Here is a 17,369-nt window from a genome sequence, read left to right as displayed (position 1 = left end):
GTTATCTCACTTTTTAGATTAGAGTCAATCTAAACATCAGGTCATAGTCAGAGAACACAGGGGGCTAACACCTTTAACATATTGTCTAGCTATCACCATTGTTTAACAGCTAACCCGAGAATACAACTTTTAAAAAAAGGGTTTTGTGATTTACACATGAAAGAAGTGAAACTATCACTGTATTCTAACAGATGAAAGGCTTAACAGACAATCAATTTTTCAATGTATAATTTCAGTTACATCACACTGCAAATTTTTGCTATAAATCCTTTGTTACGATCGAGCCCTCCACAATCACCTGATTAAGGAGCGTCACTCCGAAAGCTAGTGTGCTTCCAATTAAACCTGTTGGACTATAACCTGGTGTTGTGTGATTTTTAACTTTGTACACCCCAGTCCAACACCGGCATCTCCAAATCATTGAGACAGACTGGTTCTATTTCTAAAGTGGGATTTACAGAATCTTACATGGATTGATTGTGGGTTAATAATTTTTTGAGCAAAACAAAATATAATTCTGCAAATACAGATTCACTCCAACTTACATGTGTGTGCGTGCAGGAGAGACTGAGTGAGTGTATGTACTTGAGTGTGTGCACGTGGGTGTGAGTGCATGTGAGAGAGCCTGTGTGTGTGTAAGCGCGGTAAAGTATGTGTGTGAGTGTGATGGGATATAAACTTGTGAGAGGGTGCGTGTGTGGGTGTGAGTGTGGAGGGTGTATGTGTGTGCATATGAGAGAGAGCTTGTATATGAGAGACGGTCTGTGTTAGTGTGCGAGTGTGTGTGTGTGTTTGTGCATGCTTATGTGTGGTTGTGTGTGCTTCTGTGTGTGTGTGTGTGAGAATGTATAATATAGTGGGGTCACCTGTAGTGTGACATGAACCCAGGGTCCTGGTTGAGGCCACCCTCATGGTTACTGAACTTGACTATCAGCCTCTGCTCGGCCACTTTGCGTTGTTGCATGTTCCGAAGTCCATCTTGGAGGATGGTCACCCAGAGGACCAAGGCCAAATGTCCCGAACTGCTGAAGTGTTCCCCCACTGGAAGGGAACACCCTGGCCTGGTGAATGTCACGTGGTGTCCATTCATCCGTTGTCATAGTGTCTGCTCGGTCTTGCCAATGTACCATGCCTCAGGGTATTCTTGCTTAAATTTGTTTAATATAATTCAGCTGCATGACACTGTAACCGTTTACTATAAATTCTGTGTTTTATGGTCTTGCTTCACAACCACCTGATGAAGGAGCAGCCCTTCAAAAGCTAGTGCTTCCAAATAAACCTGTTGGACTATAACATGGTGTTGTGTGATTTTTAACTACATGACTGTAGTAAGACTTCGCTACTTGTATAGTCAAGTAGAAAAGGCATCATTCAATTTGTCTTCCTAATTACTTGCTTACCTGCATGCTGACTTTTTGAGATTTATTTGCTGGCACATCAAGACCCAGATTTCTCTGTCCACTACATTCTGTGCTCTATACCTCTTTAAACAATTTTCTGCACTTTAGTTATTCCTTCCAAAGTATACAACTTCATATTTTATCACATAATATTCCATCTACCTTCAAACTGTCCATTAGTATTCATTATCCAGTTAAGGACAGTGGAAAGGTTCTGATGGTGGCAGCCCAGTCATTGGAGCTGCAGCTCTGAAGGCTGAGCAACCCTACTGGGTGAGACAGTCAGTTCTGAAGAATGTAGGTGACCTCAAGATCATGGAAGAGTCATTTAAAACTACATTTTAAAAAAATGTTGAAGTCAAGAGTCAGAGGAGAAACCCCTCTGGAAAGGTCATGTAAGCCACAAATGCTGCTTTCAATAGCTGTAGCTTTTTCCTGAGCTAAGGCAACTGCTGGGAAGCTGACTTCATTTATCTGGGGGCCTCTTTGTAAAGCAAAATGGCACCTTAATTGTTTGGTATAAATCAGCCAAAAATATCAAGGTACTCTTCCATGATCTAGGTAACTGTTTCAATTCCTGCCACCGTGCAGCATCTGAAACATTTCTGAACTGAGGTTCCTTGAAGTGCAATTACTGTGAATCACAATGGTGTCCTCTAGTCCCTACATACTACAGCCACAACACATCACCTGCTTCTTGTCTCCTTATTGCATTTTAAGGAACTTTAGAGGTTCAAGTTTCAAAATATCACTCAATGATTATTTTTCGTTATGTAAACTATTTAGGCTGTAAATTTAATACAGTGCTTGTGCCTATTTTAAATGACTGCCTCAGTTTAGAGAAAAAAAACACTTCAAACTCAGCAATAAATCCCACATCTATGCTTCTGAATAATTTCTTTTTACCTCTGTTATTAGATCTCACTGACTCCCATTCTTTCTCTTGCAAAAAGACTGGAACAGTGTCCTTTTCTTTCTTGTACAAAGTTCTCTCACCCAGCAAATTCCAGAGTTCAGTACTCTTTCAAAGGTGCAGTATTTTGAGCTGACCTCCTGGCACCGTAGGTAGTTTTCAGGCTCCTGATCCCGTCTACTCCAGGCTCCTGATCCCATCTACTCCCTTTCTATCACTCTCCTTTTTATCCTTTCCTCTTTTGCTCCTTTTCTTTCTTCACTTTTGAGGTTGGAGTAGTGAAGGTGGGGCAGATGCTGCGTGTTGGTGGTGTGGCTCGAGAATCCGAGAGATAGCGGCAGTGCCCAGAGTAGGAACTCCTCTCAATATTAAGTCCCCAGAGCCTGGTCTCTTACAATCATAGAATGATAGAAGCCCTACAGAGTGAAAGCAGGTCATTCATCCACACTGGCCATCTGAAGAGCATCCCACCAAGACCCACCCTCGACCCTATCCCCATAGAGTCATAGAGTCATACAGCATGGAGACAGGCCCCTCAGTCCAACGAGTCCATGCTGAACATAATCCCAATCTAAACTAGTCCCACCTGCATTTCCCATGGCCAATCCTCTACATCTTTGAACTGCAGGAGGAAACCAGAGTACCCAGATGAAATATACACAGAAATGGGGAAAATGTGCAAGTTCTACACAGACAATTGCCTGAGAGTGGAATCGAGCCTGGGTCTCTGGCACTATGAGGCAACAGCGTTAACCACTGAGCACTTCTTAGCACGGGCAGTGCCTGGAGTGGGTACTCCTGGTTATTGTCAGCCCAAAGTGTGGACTCTCAGTGGTGCTGGTGAGGCAGCAGCAGCAGCAAAGCCAGGGTCACCTGGGGGACATTGGTGCCGTCATCACTGTACCCAGAGTGGAGACCAGAACACCGTGCAGCCACCTTGCAGATGCCTTGGAACCATTTTTGAGACCCAATTTGAACAGAAGATAAACTCTATTTTAGTAATTTCTATCTATTGTTTTTGTAACTCAAAATGATGCTGGATTGTGGTGACAAACTATTTTTGCATATATCTTTCTGGATATATGTGACAATAAAAATATTCATTCATTCATTCAGATGCAAAGGAACACAACTTGCTGCATGTTCTTCTCCTAATTACCAACTATTGTCACAATGTTGGTCTTTTTACAAAGTTACTATGTCATAGAGTCATAGAGTCATAGAGATGTACAGCATGGAAACAGACCCTTCGGTCCAACCCGTCCATGCCGATCAGATATCCCAACCCAATCTAGTCCCACCTGCCAGCACCCGGCCCATATCCCTCTAAACCCTTCCTATTTATATACCCATCCAAATGCCTCTTAAATGTTGCCTGAGTTTCTTTTTCCAGATGGGGTAATTGGCCAGGTTCCAACAAGGTTGGGTTGTAAAAGGTTTATTTGGGCCCTTAATGCCCAAATAATGCCTCTGGCCTAAGGCTTTCATATCTTAAAACAAGATATAATCAAAGGGGAGTGGCCAGCTAGCTGTGTTGCTAGTGTCTGTTTAGATGAGAGGTTTTGATTCAGTTCAGCAGCAGTGTGTGTGAAGAAAGGCTGGGGCAAGTCCAGCCAGGTACTCTCTCTCTCTGACTTTAAACCTATAAGCCCTGGTTTATTTCATTTTTACTGTTTGTGTTAAGGGATGAGCATATTGGGACTGAAGGCTGAAGGGAGGCTTAGTGAGGAAGTAGGGCAAACTAATGTGGAAGAACAGAGAGTTAAAATGGCAAGGTTAGCAGCTGGGATAGCAACGGCTCTTTCAGTCACCAAGAGTTCTCTGGGGGTGGAAGAAGTGACCTTGAGGGTTTTACAAATGGTAGTTAAGGCCGAATGCGGGAATTAGTAGACAAGCTGGAGCTGCCTCCTACTGTGAGGAAAGATGAGATGTTTACAGCAATAGCTCAGCATTTGAATTTGATGGAAACACCATTAGGATCTGTAGAGATGGCAAAACTTCAATCGCAAATGAATTTTAGCTTGAAATAGAGGCAAGAGATAAGGAAAGAGAAGCATAAATGAAATGGTTTGAGTTACGAATGAAAGCAGAAGAGAAAGGAAACGAGAGAGAGTTTGAACTTTGGAAAATGACAATTAGAAAAGAAAGTCAGCTTAAAAGGATGGAGATGAAGGCTGAAGCGAGGCTTAGTGAGGAGGTGGGGCAAACTCATGTGGAAGAACAGAGAGTTAAAATGGCAAGGTTAGCAGCTGAAGTGGCTGATGATTATGAGCTGGTGCATGAAACATAGTTTGGCTTCCAGAATTAATTTCAGTTGATGAGGGATAGAAATTTTGGCAAAGAGAAATCCTCAAATGGAAAGGGAAAGGTAGATCTCAATGAAGATCATAAGGATAACTTACCACAGGGTAAAAAGGAAATCCTTTAAGGGCACAAAGAAGGTAAAAAGCTCTGGTGTTTTCATTGCAATAAAGTGGGCCACATGAAATCAGTGTTGGTGGGCCGGGAAATAGCCAGGTGTTAGAACACAGGACAAGCTTGGGAGTTTTGTTGGAATGGTAACAGAAAGCACAGTGGAAGCGTGAAAGCTGCATCAGAGTGTACAAGCTAATCAGTGGTTGGTTAAGGAGGATGTACTGGATCTGCTTAGAAAATATACCTGCAAAGGTAAAGTTTATTCACATAGGTCAGAGTAGCAGGTAAAGAGGTTACAATATTAAAGGCCACAGGATCCTCTCAGTCTGTGATGCTGAAGGATGAGGAGATATGTCCTCCTGTGGGACTATTGCCAGAAAAGGTACTGGTAATGGGAATTCACGGTGAAATAAAAAGTGCTCAGTTATGTAAAGTGGGGCTAGAGTGTCCAGAAAAATGTGGAGAATTTGTGGCAGGAGCACTGGACAAACACTCAGCTCCAGGAATACAATTTGTCCTTGTGAATGATATAGCTGATTCACTGGTAGGCATGCTGCTTACTGTGGTTGAAACAATGTTGGATTTTTTACCCTGGAATCTTCCCTGATTGTGTTGTAACTAGATCAGAGTCACCAGTTGGAGCAGGATCAATCAAAGGGTATAGAAAAGGAAGCTGAACTGGCATCAGGAGAGACTGTGTTTCATCAGATAGTTGAGACACAAGAAGAGCAAATAGGTAATAATGCAAATATCATTAGCTCTGCAAAACTTATTGAGCTACAGTGGAAAGATGAAAATTTAAAACAGTTGTATCAAAAGGCACATACTGGGATGGAATCTGAATGTATCCCTGAGTGTTATTACCTGCAAAATGATACCGTAATGAGGAAATGGAGACCATCACATAATCAAGCAGATGAGAAATGGGTAGAAATTCATCAAATTGTCTTGTCAGTGGGGTATAGTGGGAAGGTGTTGTGAGTGGTGCATGAGCTACCACTTGGAGGTCATTTAGGAGTGAGGAAAACACAGGCTCAAATACACAGACTCTTTCTACTGGCCTGGACTACAAAAGGATGTAGTTGAATTTTGCCAGATCTATCATACATGTCAGGTAATATCAGGAAAACCACAGGCGGCAATAAAATCTGCACCATTAATACCTATTTCAACATTTGAGGAACATTTTACAAGAGTCTTAATTGATTGCATAGATCCCCTAGCTCAAACAAAAAGTGGGAATCTGTTTGTTACCAATAATGGATGTATCGACTAGATTTCCAGAGGCCATCCCATTATGCAATATCACAGCTAAAAGGATTGTAGAGGAATTACTCAATTTCTTTACTGGGTACAGATTACCAATAGAGATATAATCTGATCAAGGGTCAAGCTTCACATCCAAACTATTCAAGGAAGTTATGGACCGCTTAGGAATAAAACAATTCAAATCCACTGCGTGCCATCCAGAATCACAGGGAGCACCAAAGGGCTCACGCCCGAAACGTTGATTCTCCTGCTCCTTGGATGCTGCCTGACCTGCTGCGCTTTTCCAACAACACATGTTCAGCTCTGATCTCCAGCATCTGCAGTCCTCACTTTCTCAACAAACACCAAAGACCATGTTGGGGGCTTATCGTCAGGACTACCCAGATGATTGGGATTAGGGAATTCCATTCGTGTTTTTTACGATCAGAGATGTATCAAATGTATCAACCAAATTCAGTCCATTTGAATTAGTGAGAGGGCCATTAAAATTAATTAAGGAGAAGTTAGTAAGTCAGAATTCAGAGACAACACATTTGGACTGTGTCAAATTTTACAGAACAATTAAATAGAGCTGGGAGTTGGCTGGACAGCATTTTAAATTATTGCAGCATGCAAAGAAACAGGAAATAGACAAGAAATTAAAAATTCACAATTTTGCTATCGGGGATAACATATTAGTGTTACTTCCAGTGATAGGTGAAAGCAAGGTTTAGTGGACTTTATCAAATTGAAAGGCAATTGGTGAGGCGAACTACTTGATAGGGACTCCAGACAGGAAGCAATCTCACAGAGTGTGTCATGAGAACATGCTCAAAAGGTACTTTGACAGGGAAAGAAAGCAAGAGGAGAAGGTGTTAATGATTACACACAGAGGGAAGAACCAATTTCAGAGGATTCTGAATTAGACATTCCTCAAATTAAATTGGACAATGAGGAAGTTGTCAAACATTTGGATAATCATTGAGTTAACTTCCTGAGAAAAATCAAAATGACCTGAGAGAGTTATTACTATCACATGGGGAGATATGCAGAAATAAACTGGGAAGTACTAACCTAATTGTGCATGATTTGGATATGGGAAATGCTGTTTGATTAGATTAGATTACATTACAGTGTAGAAACAGGCCCTTCGGCCCAACAAGTCCACACCGACCCGCCGAAGCGAAACCCACCCATACCCCTACATTTACCCCTTACCTAACACTACGGGCAATTTAGCATGGCCAATTCACCTGACCCTGCACATCTTTTGGACTGTGGGAGGAAACTGGAGCACCCGGAGGAAACCCACGCAGACACGGGGAGATCGTGCAAACTCCACACAGTCAGTCGCCTGAGGCGGGAATTGAACCCGGGTCTCAGGCGCTGTGAGGCAGCAGTGCTAACCACTGTGCCACCGTGCCGCCCTGTTCTGATTAAGCATAACCCTCTAAAGTTGGCACAGATTCAGAAGGAGATTGAACCCATGTTCCAAGACGACATAATCAAAGTGAGTTACAGTGACTGGAGCTCACCTATAGTCATGGTGCCAAAGCCAGATGGTACCCAATGCTTATGTGTGGCCTATTGCAAATTCAACGCCATTAGAAAGACTGATGCACATCCAATTCCGGGGTTGGAAGGCTCTGTTGAAAAGGTGGGACAAGCAACTTACATTTCTAAGTTGGACCTGCTCAGATACTACTGGTAGATGACTTTGTCAGAGAAAGAAAGGCAATTTCTGCTTTCGTAATGCCAAATGGACTGTACCAGTTTAAAGTCATGACATTTGGCATGAAAAACACTCCAGCTACACTTCAGAGACTACCCAATAAGGTCATTGCCGGATTACCCAACTGTGTTGTGTACATCGAGGACCTGGTGATTTTTTAGCCACACATGGAAGGAACATTTAACCCATCCAAATCTCTCTGCAGACCCTCCGCATCCTCTGCACGATTTGCCTTTCCATTCAATTTAGTGTCATCAGCAAACTTGGATACATTACACTCGGTCTCCTCTTCCAAATAATTAATATATATCATGAACAGTTGTGGGCCCAACACTGACCCCTGCAGCTCCCCATTCACCACTGATCTCCAAACAGAGAAACACCCATTTATCCCAACTCTCTGCTTTCTATTGGTTAGCCAGTCCTCTATCCATGCTAATACAATCCCAGCAACTCCATGAATTCTTATGGATGAGTCTTTTATGCGACACCTTATCGAATGCCTTCTGAAAATCCAAGTATACAACATCCACCTGATTTCCATGCCCCCCTCCTCCTCCCCCCACCCATCCACTGCACTTGTTACATCCTCAAAGAACTCCTGTAAGTTTGTCAAACGCGATCTTCCCTTCCTGAATCCACGCTCCGTTTGCTGATGGTGCCCTTTCCATCCAGGTGTCTTACCATTTCTTCTTTAATGATGGCCTCCAACATTTTCCCGATGTTAAGCTAACTGATCTGTGGTTACCTGTCTTTTGCCTACACCCTCTTTTAAACAGCAGCATTACATTCATTGTTTTCTCGTCTGCCGGGACCTGCCCGGAGTCCAGTGAATTTTGGTAAATTACCACTGACGCATCCATAACTTCCACCATTTCTTTCAGAACCTTGGGATCAGGACCATGGGATTTATCTACCTTTAGAACCTCAAGTTTGCTCAACCCTACCCCTTTAGTGATAATAATTAAATTGAGGTCCTCACCTCTCATCGTATCCTTAACATTATTCTTTGGCATATTGGACACATCTTCTACTGTGAAGACTGACACAAAATAGTTATTTAAGGCCTCAGCTGTTTCAGCATTACCCAATATTAATTCCCCTTTCTCATCCTACAAGGGATCTACGTCGACTTTAGCCACCCTTTTCTGTTTTATATATTTATAAAAACTTTTCCTGCCTGCTTTTATATTCTGTGCTAGTTTGCATTCATGATCTATCTTTTATGTTTGCTTGCTTGCTTTGTGGTTCTTTGCTGTTTTTTAAAGTTTTCCCAATCTCCCTGTTTCCCACTACTCTGGGCTACTTTGTAAGCCTGAGCTTTTAGTTGGATGCCTTTCTTTGTTTCCTTGGTTATCCAAGTCTGGTTTTTCCTATCCTTGCTATCCTTGCTTTTGACCAGAATATAATTTCCTTGAGCACTGTGAAAAATCTCTTTGAAAGTCTACTGTTCCTCCACTGTTCCACCATATAACTTGTGTTCCCAATCTAATTTAGCCAATTCTTTCCTCATTCCATTATAGTCTCTCTTGTTTAAGCATAACACCATGGTTTTAGATATTATTTCACCCTCTATTTGTATCCGAAATTCGATCATATTGTGATTACTCTTTGCAAGAGGATCCTTAACTATGAGATCATTAATTTTACCAGTCTCATTGCACAGGATCAGATCTAAGATTCTACACTCCCTTGTAGTTCGGTAACATGCTGTTCAAGAAAGTTATCACAGATTAGGTCAATGAACTCTTCTTCAAGACTGCCTCACTGGCTTGATTCGGCCAATCAACGTGTATGTTAAAGTTCCTCAAGACTACTGCCATTCCATTCTTACATACGTCAGGTACTTCTTGATTGATTGCCTGTGCCACTGTAGCATTATTACTAGGTGACCACCACTGACTTCTTCCCCTTACTATTCCTGATCTCCATCCAAATGGATTCAACATTTTGCTCCTTAGACCCTATACCATCTCTCCCTATTGACTTAATCTCATCCTTAATTAAGAGCGTGACCCTACCTCCCTTACCTTTCTGCCTATCCTTCCTAATCACCTGATACCCTTTAATGCCCAATCATCACCACCCTGTAACGACATTTCCATGATGGCAACTAAGTCATGCCCCTTTGTACTGATTTGTACAATAAGTTCATCGACTTTGTTTCAAATACTGCAGGCATTCAGATAAAGTGCCCTTATACTCGTCCCTTTAGAATCTTCCTTTCTTTTGCATATGATTCTATCGCCCATTTATTTCTTTTTTTAGAGCACTGGGGATGGAGGCTAGAGTAATTACATGTTCCTCTTGGAGGATATGGGAGGACAGGGTCACTACCAGTGAACCTGCTGACTTCACCTGCAAGAGGTGCACCTCACAGACCGCATTAGGGACCTGGAGCTGGAGCTGGAGCTGGTTCAACTCCGAATCATTCGGGAGACTGAGGGGTTGATAGAGTGGAGTTGCAAGAAGTTATCACACCTTCCTATATGTTACAGGATAAAGGTCACTAGGCAACCATCAGGAGAGGGAAATAGAATAGGTAGTCAGTGCAGGGATCCCCTGTGGTCGTTCCTTTCAGTAACAAGTATGTCATTTTGGATACTGTTGGAGGTGGTGGGAGGGAACTGACCAGTGGAAAGCCCCAGCGGCCAGGTCTCAGGCATTGAATCTGACCCTGTGACTCAGAAGGGAAGGGGAGAGAAGAGGAGTGCAATAGTGATAGGAGATTAATTGGTTAGGCAAACAGACAGGAGATTATGTGGATGAGAACAAGACTCCTGGATGATATATTGCCTCCCAGGTGCCAGGATCAGTGATGTCTCGGATCGAGTATATGGCATTCTTAAAAGGGAGGGTGAGCAACCAGAAGTCGTGATACACATTGTTACCAATGACATAGGAAAAGGGATGAGGTCATGAAAAGTGAATTTAGGGAGTTAGGAAGGAAGCTAAAACGAAGGACCTTAAGGGTAGTAATCTCTGGATTACTGCTTGTGCCACGCATTAGTGAAGAATAGGAAGATATGGCAGGTGAATGTGTGGCTAAAGGGATGGTGCAGGGGTCAGGGATTAATATTTGTAGATCACTGGGTTCTCTTCTGGGGAAGTGTGACCTGTACAAGAGAAATGGGTTACACCTGAACTTGAGGGGAACCAACATCCTTGTGGGACAGGTTTGCTAGGACTGTTGGGAAGCTTCAAATTAGGTTAGCAAAGGGGGTGGGAACCAGACCATCAGGTCAGAAGATGCAGCAGTAGGTATAAAGGTAGTTGCAATGAACAGAGAGACTGTGAGGAAGGGTAGACTAAAATGGCAAGAAGATGGGAGTCCAGGCAGAAAGGCAGAAGGTAGCAATATAGAGACCAGAGCAAAAATTAAAGTAGTAATGTCTTCACCCTTTATACTCTTCTTCCCTTCTGACCTCTGTCTTTTCCCACACAAACTCTAATTTCTGGCAGTAATCATTCAACACTGTCCACACACATATCACACTCAAAGTTAATACTGGCACTCTGGCCAGAACAAAGATAGTGAAGGATAAATGAGTCATGACTAGGAACTAGGCCATAGACCTGTATGAACACACTGTCTGTGATTACAAACAAGCAGAAGATAGAGGGAGGAGGATCTCTTTCTGTTGGTATGGCTATCAGGACAATAATAGGTGTGGCCCAAAGAAATGTGAGTACAGTCTCTGGAATCTTGTGCCCTGAAAAATACTGTAATTGAGTGCACTCTCATCCTGCTTCTCTCTGGCCATCTAGAAAGACATGTAATTATTCTTAGTAGCACAGAAAACCTCCTTAATACCTTGGGGAATTATAAACTGTGAGATGGCACCTCATGCAGCCTTGAGGAAGCGCTGACATAAAGGTTAAATGCCGGAGGGCTGACCATATCCTGCTTTCAAGCTCAAAATGTGGCTACAACAAGTGATAAATAATGAAGGACAAATAAACAATTCTTCTCTGAAGTCAGAATTAACTTTCATGTCAGACAACAAGCTACAAAAATCCAGACATTAACTAACAGTTTAGAATAACAAACTAGCAACAAATCCTTTTGTAGTAAATGACCCCATTAAATATCTCTGATGAAGAGTTTGTCCTGCCTCTTTGTGCTATGATTTTTGAATGAGCTATTACATGATGAGTCAGACAAAATGGTCATGGAACTTATTGAAATATCCTAACTGTCTAAACACTTCCAATGTACAACCTGGACACATACAGAGTCATCTAATTCTAATGTAGCATGGGCTGTCCTTCCTAACAGCCACAATGAAGACTTAGACACCCATTTTGTAGCTGAAAATGAATGCTGTGCTGACAAACTGCCAGGGCATTATATAGAGGTTCCAGAGAGATTTTTAGTTACAATACTTGGTGGTATGTATTACTAAAACAGGAATAATTAAAGAACCTGGATGACAATTAAGTAACAACCTGTTCCTCTCTCAGTCCAGTATGATGGAATATTATTCCGAGCAGCAGCAACTTCTTGGAATGCTTCAGGCCACCTATGAATCAACAAGAGCTGGAACTCTCTACACCAATTTTTTTTTACATAACACTGCTTGAAAATATAGAAGGTTTCTGATCTGAGCAGACTGACTATTCTCAGAGGAAAACAAAGCTGACTGTTTCATGGTGCTGTGTTTAGATCAAATAATGAGAAACCAAACGTCAGCACATTCGATTCATGAATTTTCAGCAGCATTCTGGAAGCATTTAAGCATTTTTATTCCCTAAACTAATGAGGTTTAGATGACATAGTTCACATCAGTTCGTGTAGTAAACTACAAGATGGTTTCCTTGTTTCTTTTGCCTGTAGGGTTATATCACAATTACTTAAATACCAGTGGTGAATGATTCAGTTTACAGTTTAAACGAGGCTTCTCTATATCTGGCAAGTGCAGACATTTATATATCTAACAAAGATGGAACATCAATGGTAAATTTTTTTGCCCGTTCATATAAGGATACTCTACAGTATTTTATTCTGTGTGATTTTACTTACAAGATATTAATCTGAATAAAATGTAAGCCATCGTGGTGAGTGTACTTAGTAAGAGACTGATGTAGAAGGAAGATGTGAGGTACCTTGAGAATGATTGCTGATTATTTACAGCAGTGATCTTAAGCACTTACTTGACAGAGCTCTCAAATGGAAGCTTACAAACTGCACAGTGAATTAAGCTGCTTCCATCTGTTTCTATATTCTGCTCTATTCACAAAATCACTCAAAAGCAAAAGCAAAGGAAGGCTACAAGATACACAGCAAAAACATAGGTTTCTGAAATTCTTAAAAAGAAGGAAATCTTGGCAGCATCGTTTTACACAGATCCCTTTACATCAATTCAGCAAAATGCTGCCCAATGTTTACAGTGGGGTGCTTTGCCCCAGAAGGCAGAATTGCTGCCTCCAGAGGTGCACATCCCCCCATAATGAGAGTTTTATTTTCTGGAATTTCTGATACTACCAGTTCCCTTGGAGCAAATATGACAGCATGCTGCTGGAACAATGAACAATCCAGTTGCTTTAATAGCAGGAGTATCCAAGAAAGGATGTAGATTTTCAGTTCCCCAGAGGACAATGGTATATTATGATTGAAATGCTTAGAAGCACAAATTGAAGCATCTAATAGCATTTTGCTAATTGTCTAATGTTCAACTTGAGCCCTGATTATGTAATATAAAACTGAAGAAACTAAATGTGTCAAGATATTTTAACAAATGGTGGAACATAAGCATTATGAATATATTTAAGTATTAAACAAGAAATGGCTATAATTTGAACAGATATAGTAATCTTTAAGTAAGAATATCCTCCTTGTACACTTTAGTTCTTGAATATGCGTACATTCCATGATACAATAAGGACTTTGAACACAGCATAAGTGGTAGCAGCTGGTAGTAATGAATAAAGGTACACTAAAGCACATACAAAGAAAAATATCCAGAAGGGTTTGCCACAGATATCTGATCTCAAGGGTGACATTTTCCATTCTCACCTGTGATCCTTAGTGGAATAAAAATCAGGCTGCAGAGAGCTACTGTGCACCCATCAGCTTGTAGGAAGTGTAAGAACAATTGCCTGTGGGATAACTTATGATTAATGCGCTGCCAATAGCTTCTCATAGTAACACGGTGCCTGCAGCAACACAGTACATTCTTACAGCGAGTCTTCAAAATCATTAACTTCTCTTAAAGAATTATGCTTTTCATACGTTTCAAAGCTTTTTTTAAAAAAGGGATATGTCATTAAGTTTCTTGCATTTAATCTTCATGTGTTGGATCTGATGTGAGTGTCATTCAGTTAAGGAGAAACATTTGAAAGATAAGCACACCTGTAATATCAGTCAAATATCTAACTGCAGCTTTTGGGACTTAGCCAGATGCTGCTTACAGATTAATGCCTGAATTGTTCATGCTTTATTGAGACTGATGCTCCCTTAATGTTGCCTCTGGTGAAGGAAAGTCCAGGATGATGCCAGTTACATTCAGGTTCAGATGTACAACTAAACGTGTCTACTGGAAGCTGCTGTCTCATGAAAAGTCAGTATTTATATTGTTTTCCACGTCATTTGTCACTTTTGGTGGTCTTCAATTATACTTGCACAAAAGGATATGCATGTGACTAATACTGAAATATTGCTTTAAATTTAACTAATTTCAAAATGTTTAACAACCACTTTACTGCAGTATACTGGACCACTGGGATTTTAAGAAAAGGGCGTCGCCATATTAATAGCTCACTTAAATGCAATGAACAGCTATCAACAAAGTTACCAATGACAGTCTGGGTGATTGGGAGATTCAATTATTTCTATTCATTCAAGAGCTCTGGACATTGCTGACTGAAGCAGCATTTTTGTCAAAATCTAGTTTGAAAAGGAGCTGGTGAGCTGCCTTCATGAACTATTGCAATTCATTCAGTGTAGATACATTCACAGTGCTGTTCGAGAGAGAACCCCATGATTTTGATGCAGCAACAATGAAGGAGGGAATTGATTGCACTGAAGAGGGTGCAGAGGAGATTTACAGGGTGTTCCATGGGCTGGAGAGTTTCAGTTACAAAGAAGGCTGCAGGTTATTTTCTTTGGAAGAGAAGATACTGAGGAGGAAGCATGATTGAGATGTAATAAATTATGAGGGATGTAGGTGGGAAGGAACTTATTCCCTGAGTAGAGAAATCAATAAATAGGGGGCATAATTTCAAGCAAAGGGGCAGAAGGTTGAGAGGGGATGGGACGAAATACTCAGAGGATGGTAGGAATCGGGAACTTATAACGTGGAAGAGGAAGAAACCCTGATAAGATTAAAGAAGTATTTAGCTGTAGACTTGCAATAAGATGGCATACAAGGTTATGTTCTAAATTCAGGAAAATAGGATTAGAATAGGACTCGTCTTTGACCGGCATAGTCTCAGGGGGTGAAGTTCCTTTTTCTGTGCTATAGGCCTTCATGACTCAAATATATTTCCAAGTTAGGATGATGAGTAGATGGGGGAGAATCTTAAGAATCAAATATATTGTGGAAAGAACAAGATTCAATAAAAGGATATAGTTTTTAAGATTATCTGATGATAGCTTCATTAATGATCTTTATACCTGGTCTCTGAATATACAATATTACAATCAAAGCTAATTGGAGACAGAGTTGTTGGAATTTCTGATTCAATTATTTCATGTCCTTTACAATTGAAATCTTACACTGGTAAAGGCATTCCAAAATATGTTGGAAGCTGAGATTTGAAAAACCAAAACAAATCTGGTGAACAGAAGGACAAATTTCATCCAGATGATCATCCCTAATTATGCTCCAAACAATCACATGCAAAACCATCCTAAAGAATTTAAAACTCTTCCAATGCCAGGAAGTATTGTTCAAGATAGGAAGCAACTACCTCCCTCCACACAAACAAAGTAATGCCCAGCTCTATCACAAACGAGCAAAGAAAGTGGGACATTTTCAAAATGTAGGTGAGTAGCAGAAACTTCGTATCACTGAACACCCACATCCTGTTATGCAATGGGATAATCCTCATGATGAACATCCCGAGAACAATTGATGCAATCTGCTCGGGTACAAGATTAAAATTTGAACCAACAATTCTCAAATCAACAATTCATCAATCTTCTGAGTCCAACATGTGCATGTTTGGGAAGAATGGTCAAGCCTCCAGATCAATTATATTTGTAAAATAAGTGATGTTATATCAAACAGTCGGCTTAGAAAAGTTATTATGAGGCCTTTGTACAGCCCTGTTTACTGAGATATACGAACCTGAGAACAGAAGAAATAGGAGCAGGAGCAGGCCATCTGGCCTGTTGAGCCTGCTTTGCTATTCAATAAGATCATGGCTGATCTTTTCATGGTCTTAGGTCCACTTATCAGCTCACTCACCATAACCCTTAATTCTTTTACTGTACAGAACTCTATCTTTGCCTTAAAAACATTAATGAGGTAGCTTCAATTGCTTCACTGCGCAGGGAATTCCACAGATTCACAACCCTTTGGGTGAAGAAGTGCCGCCCCAACTCCATCCTAAATCTGCTCCCCATTATTTTGAGGCTCTGCCACTTAGTTCTTGTTTCACCTGTCAGTGGAAACAACTTCCCTGCTTCTATCTTATCTATTCCCTTCATAATTTTGTATGCTTCTATAAGATCCCCCTCATTCTCCAAATTCCAATGAGTATAGTCCCAGTCTAATCAATTTCCTTTCAAAAAAACAACCGTGTCAATTCTGCAATCAACCTAGTGAACCTCCTTTGCATCCTCTCCAGTGCCAGTACATCTTTTCTCAAGTAAAGAGAGCATTACCCCATGTGTGTGGTCTCACCACAACCCTATACAGCTTCAGCATAACCTCCATGGTTTTAAATTCCATCCTTTTAGCAATGAAGGACAAGAATCCATTGGTCTTCTTAACCACCTGCTGCACCTGCAAACCAACATTTTGTGATTCATGCACAAAGACACTCTGGTACCTCTACGCATCTACAATTTTTCACCATTTAAATATTAATCAATTTTGCTGTTATTCCTACCAAAATGGCTGACCTCACATTCAGCAACATTGTACTCCATCTGCCAGATCCTTGCCCACTCACTTAAATCAATCTATATCCCTCTGCAGACTTTAAGTGTCCTCTGTACATTTTGCTCTACCACTCATTCAGTGTCATCTGCAAACTTTGACACTCAACACTTGGTCCCCAACTCTAAATAATTTATTTAAATTGTAAACAACAGTGGTTCCAACTCTGATCCCTGAGGCACACCACCAGCCACTGATCGCCAACCAGAAAAATCCATTTATCCCCATACTTTCCTTTCCATTAGTGAACCAATCTTCTAACCATGCCTCTGTATTAACCATAATGCCATGCATTTTTATCTAATGCAGCAGCCTTTTGTGTGGCACCTTGTCGAATGCCTTCTGGAAACCTAGATACACTACATCCACTAGCTGCCCATTGTCCACCATGCTCATAATGTCCTCAAAAAATTCCAGTAAATTAGTCAAACATAATATGCCTTTCATGAACCCATGCTGTGTCTGTCCACTAGGACTTACAAGGACTTGCTAATTCATTGGTTTTCAATAATAGCCAAGATGGGATAACCTACATTCTATTTTTCTGTTGCTAT

At 41.0% G+C, this 17,369-nt stretch overlaps 1 long non-coding RNA gene across 1 annotated transcript in view; it reads right to left on the bottom strand.

The window, feature by feature from the left end:
- The window catches only part of LOC122548651, a 101,579-nt gene extending 87,798 nt beyond the window's left edge, over positions 1 to 13,781 (bottom strand). The window contains exon 1 of the long non-coding RNA XR_006311291.1: positions 13,725 to 13,781. This is a non-coding gene — a long non-coding RNA (uncharacterized LOC122548651). The remainder of the gene's footprint in view (positions 1 to 13,724) is intronic.
- Between the last annotated feature and the right edge of the window lie 3,588 nt (positions 13,782 to 17,369).

Source organism: Chiloscyllium plagiosum, chromosome 3, assembly GCF_004010195.1.
Source record: "Chiloscyllium plagiosum isolate BGI_BamShark_2017 chromosome 3, ASM401019v2, whole genome shotgun sequence".
In the NCBI taxonomy this organism is placed as follows: domain Eukaryota; kingdom Metazoa; phylum Chordata; class Chondrichthyes; order Orectolobiformes; family Hemiscylliidae; genus Chiloscyllium; species Chiloscyllium plagiosum.
The sequence above is the reverse complement of the archived record's forward strand: the minus strand, read 5'-3'. Positions and strand labels throughout refer to the sequence as shown.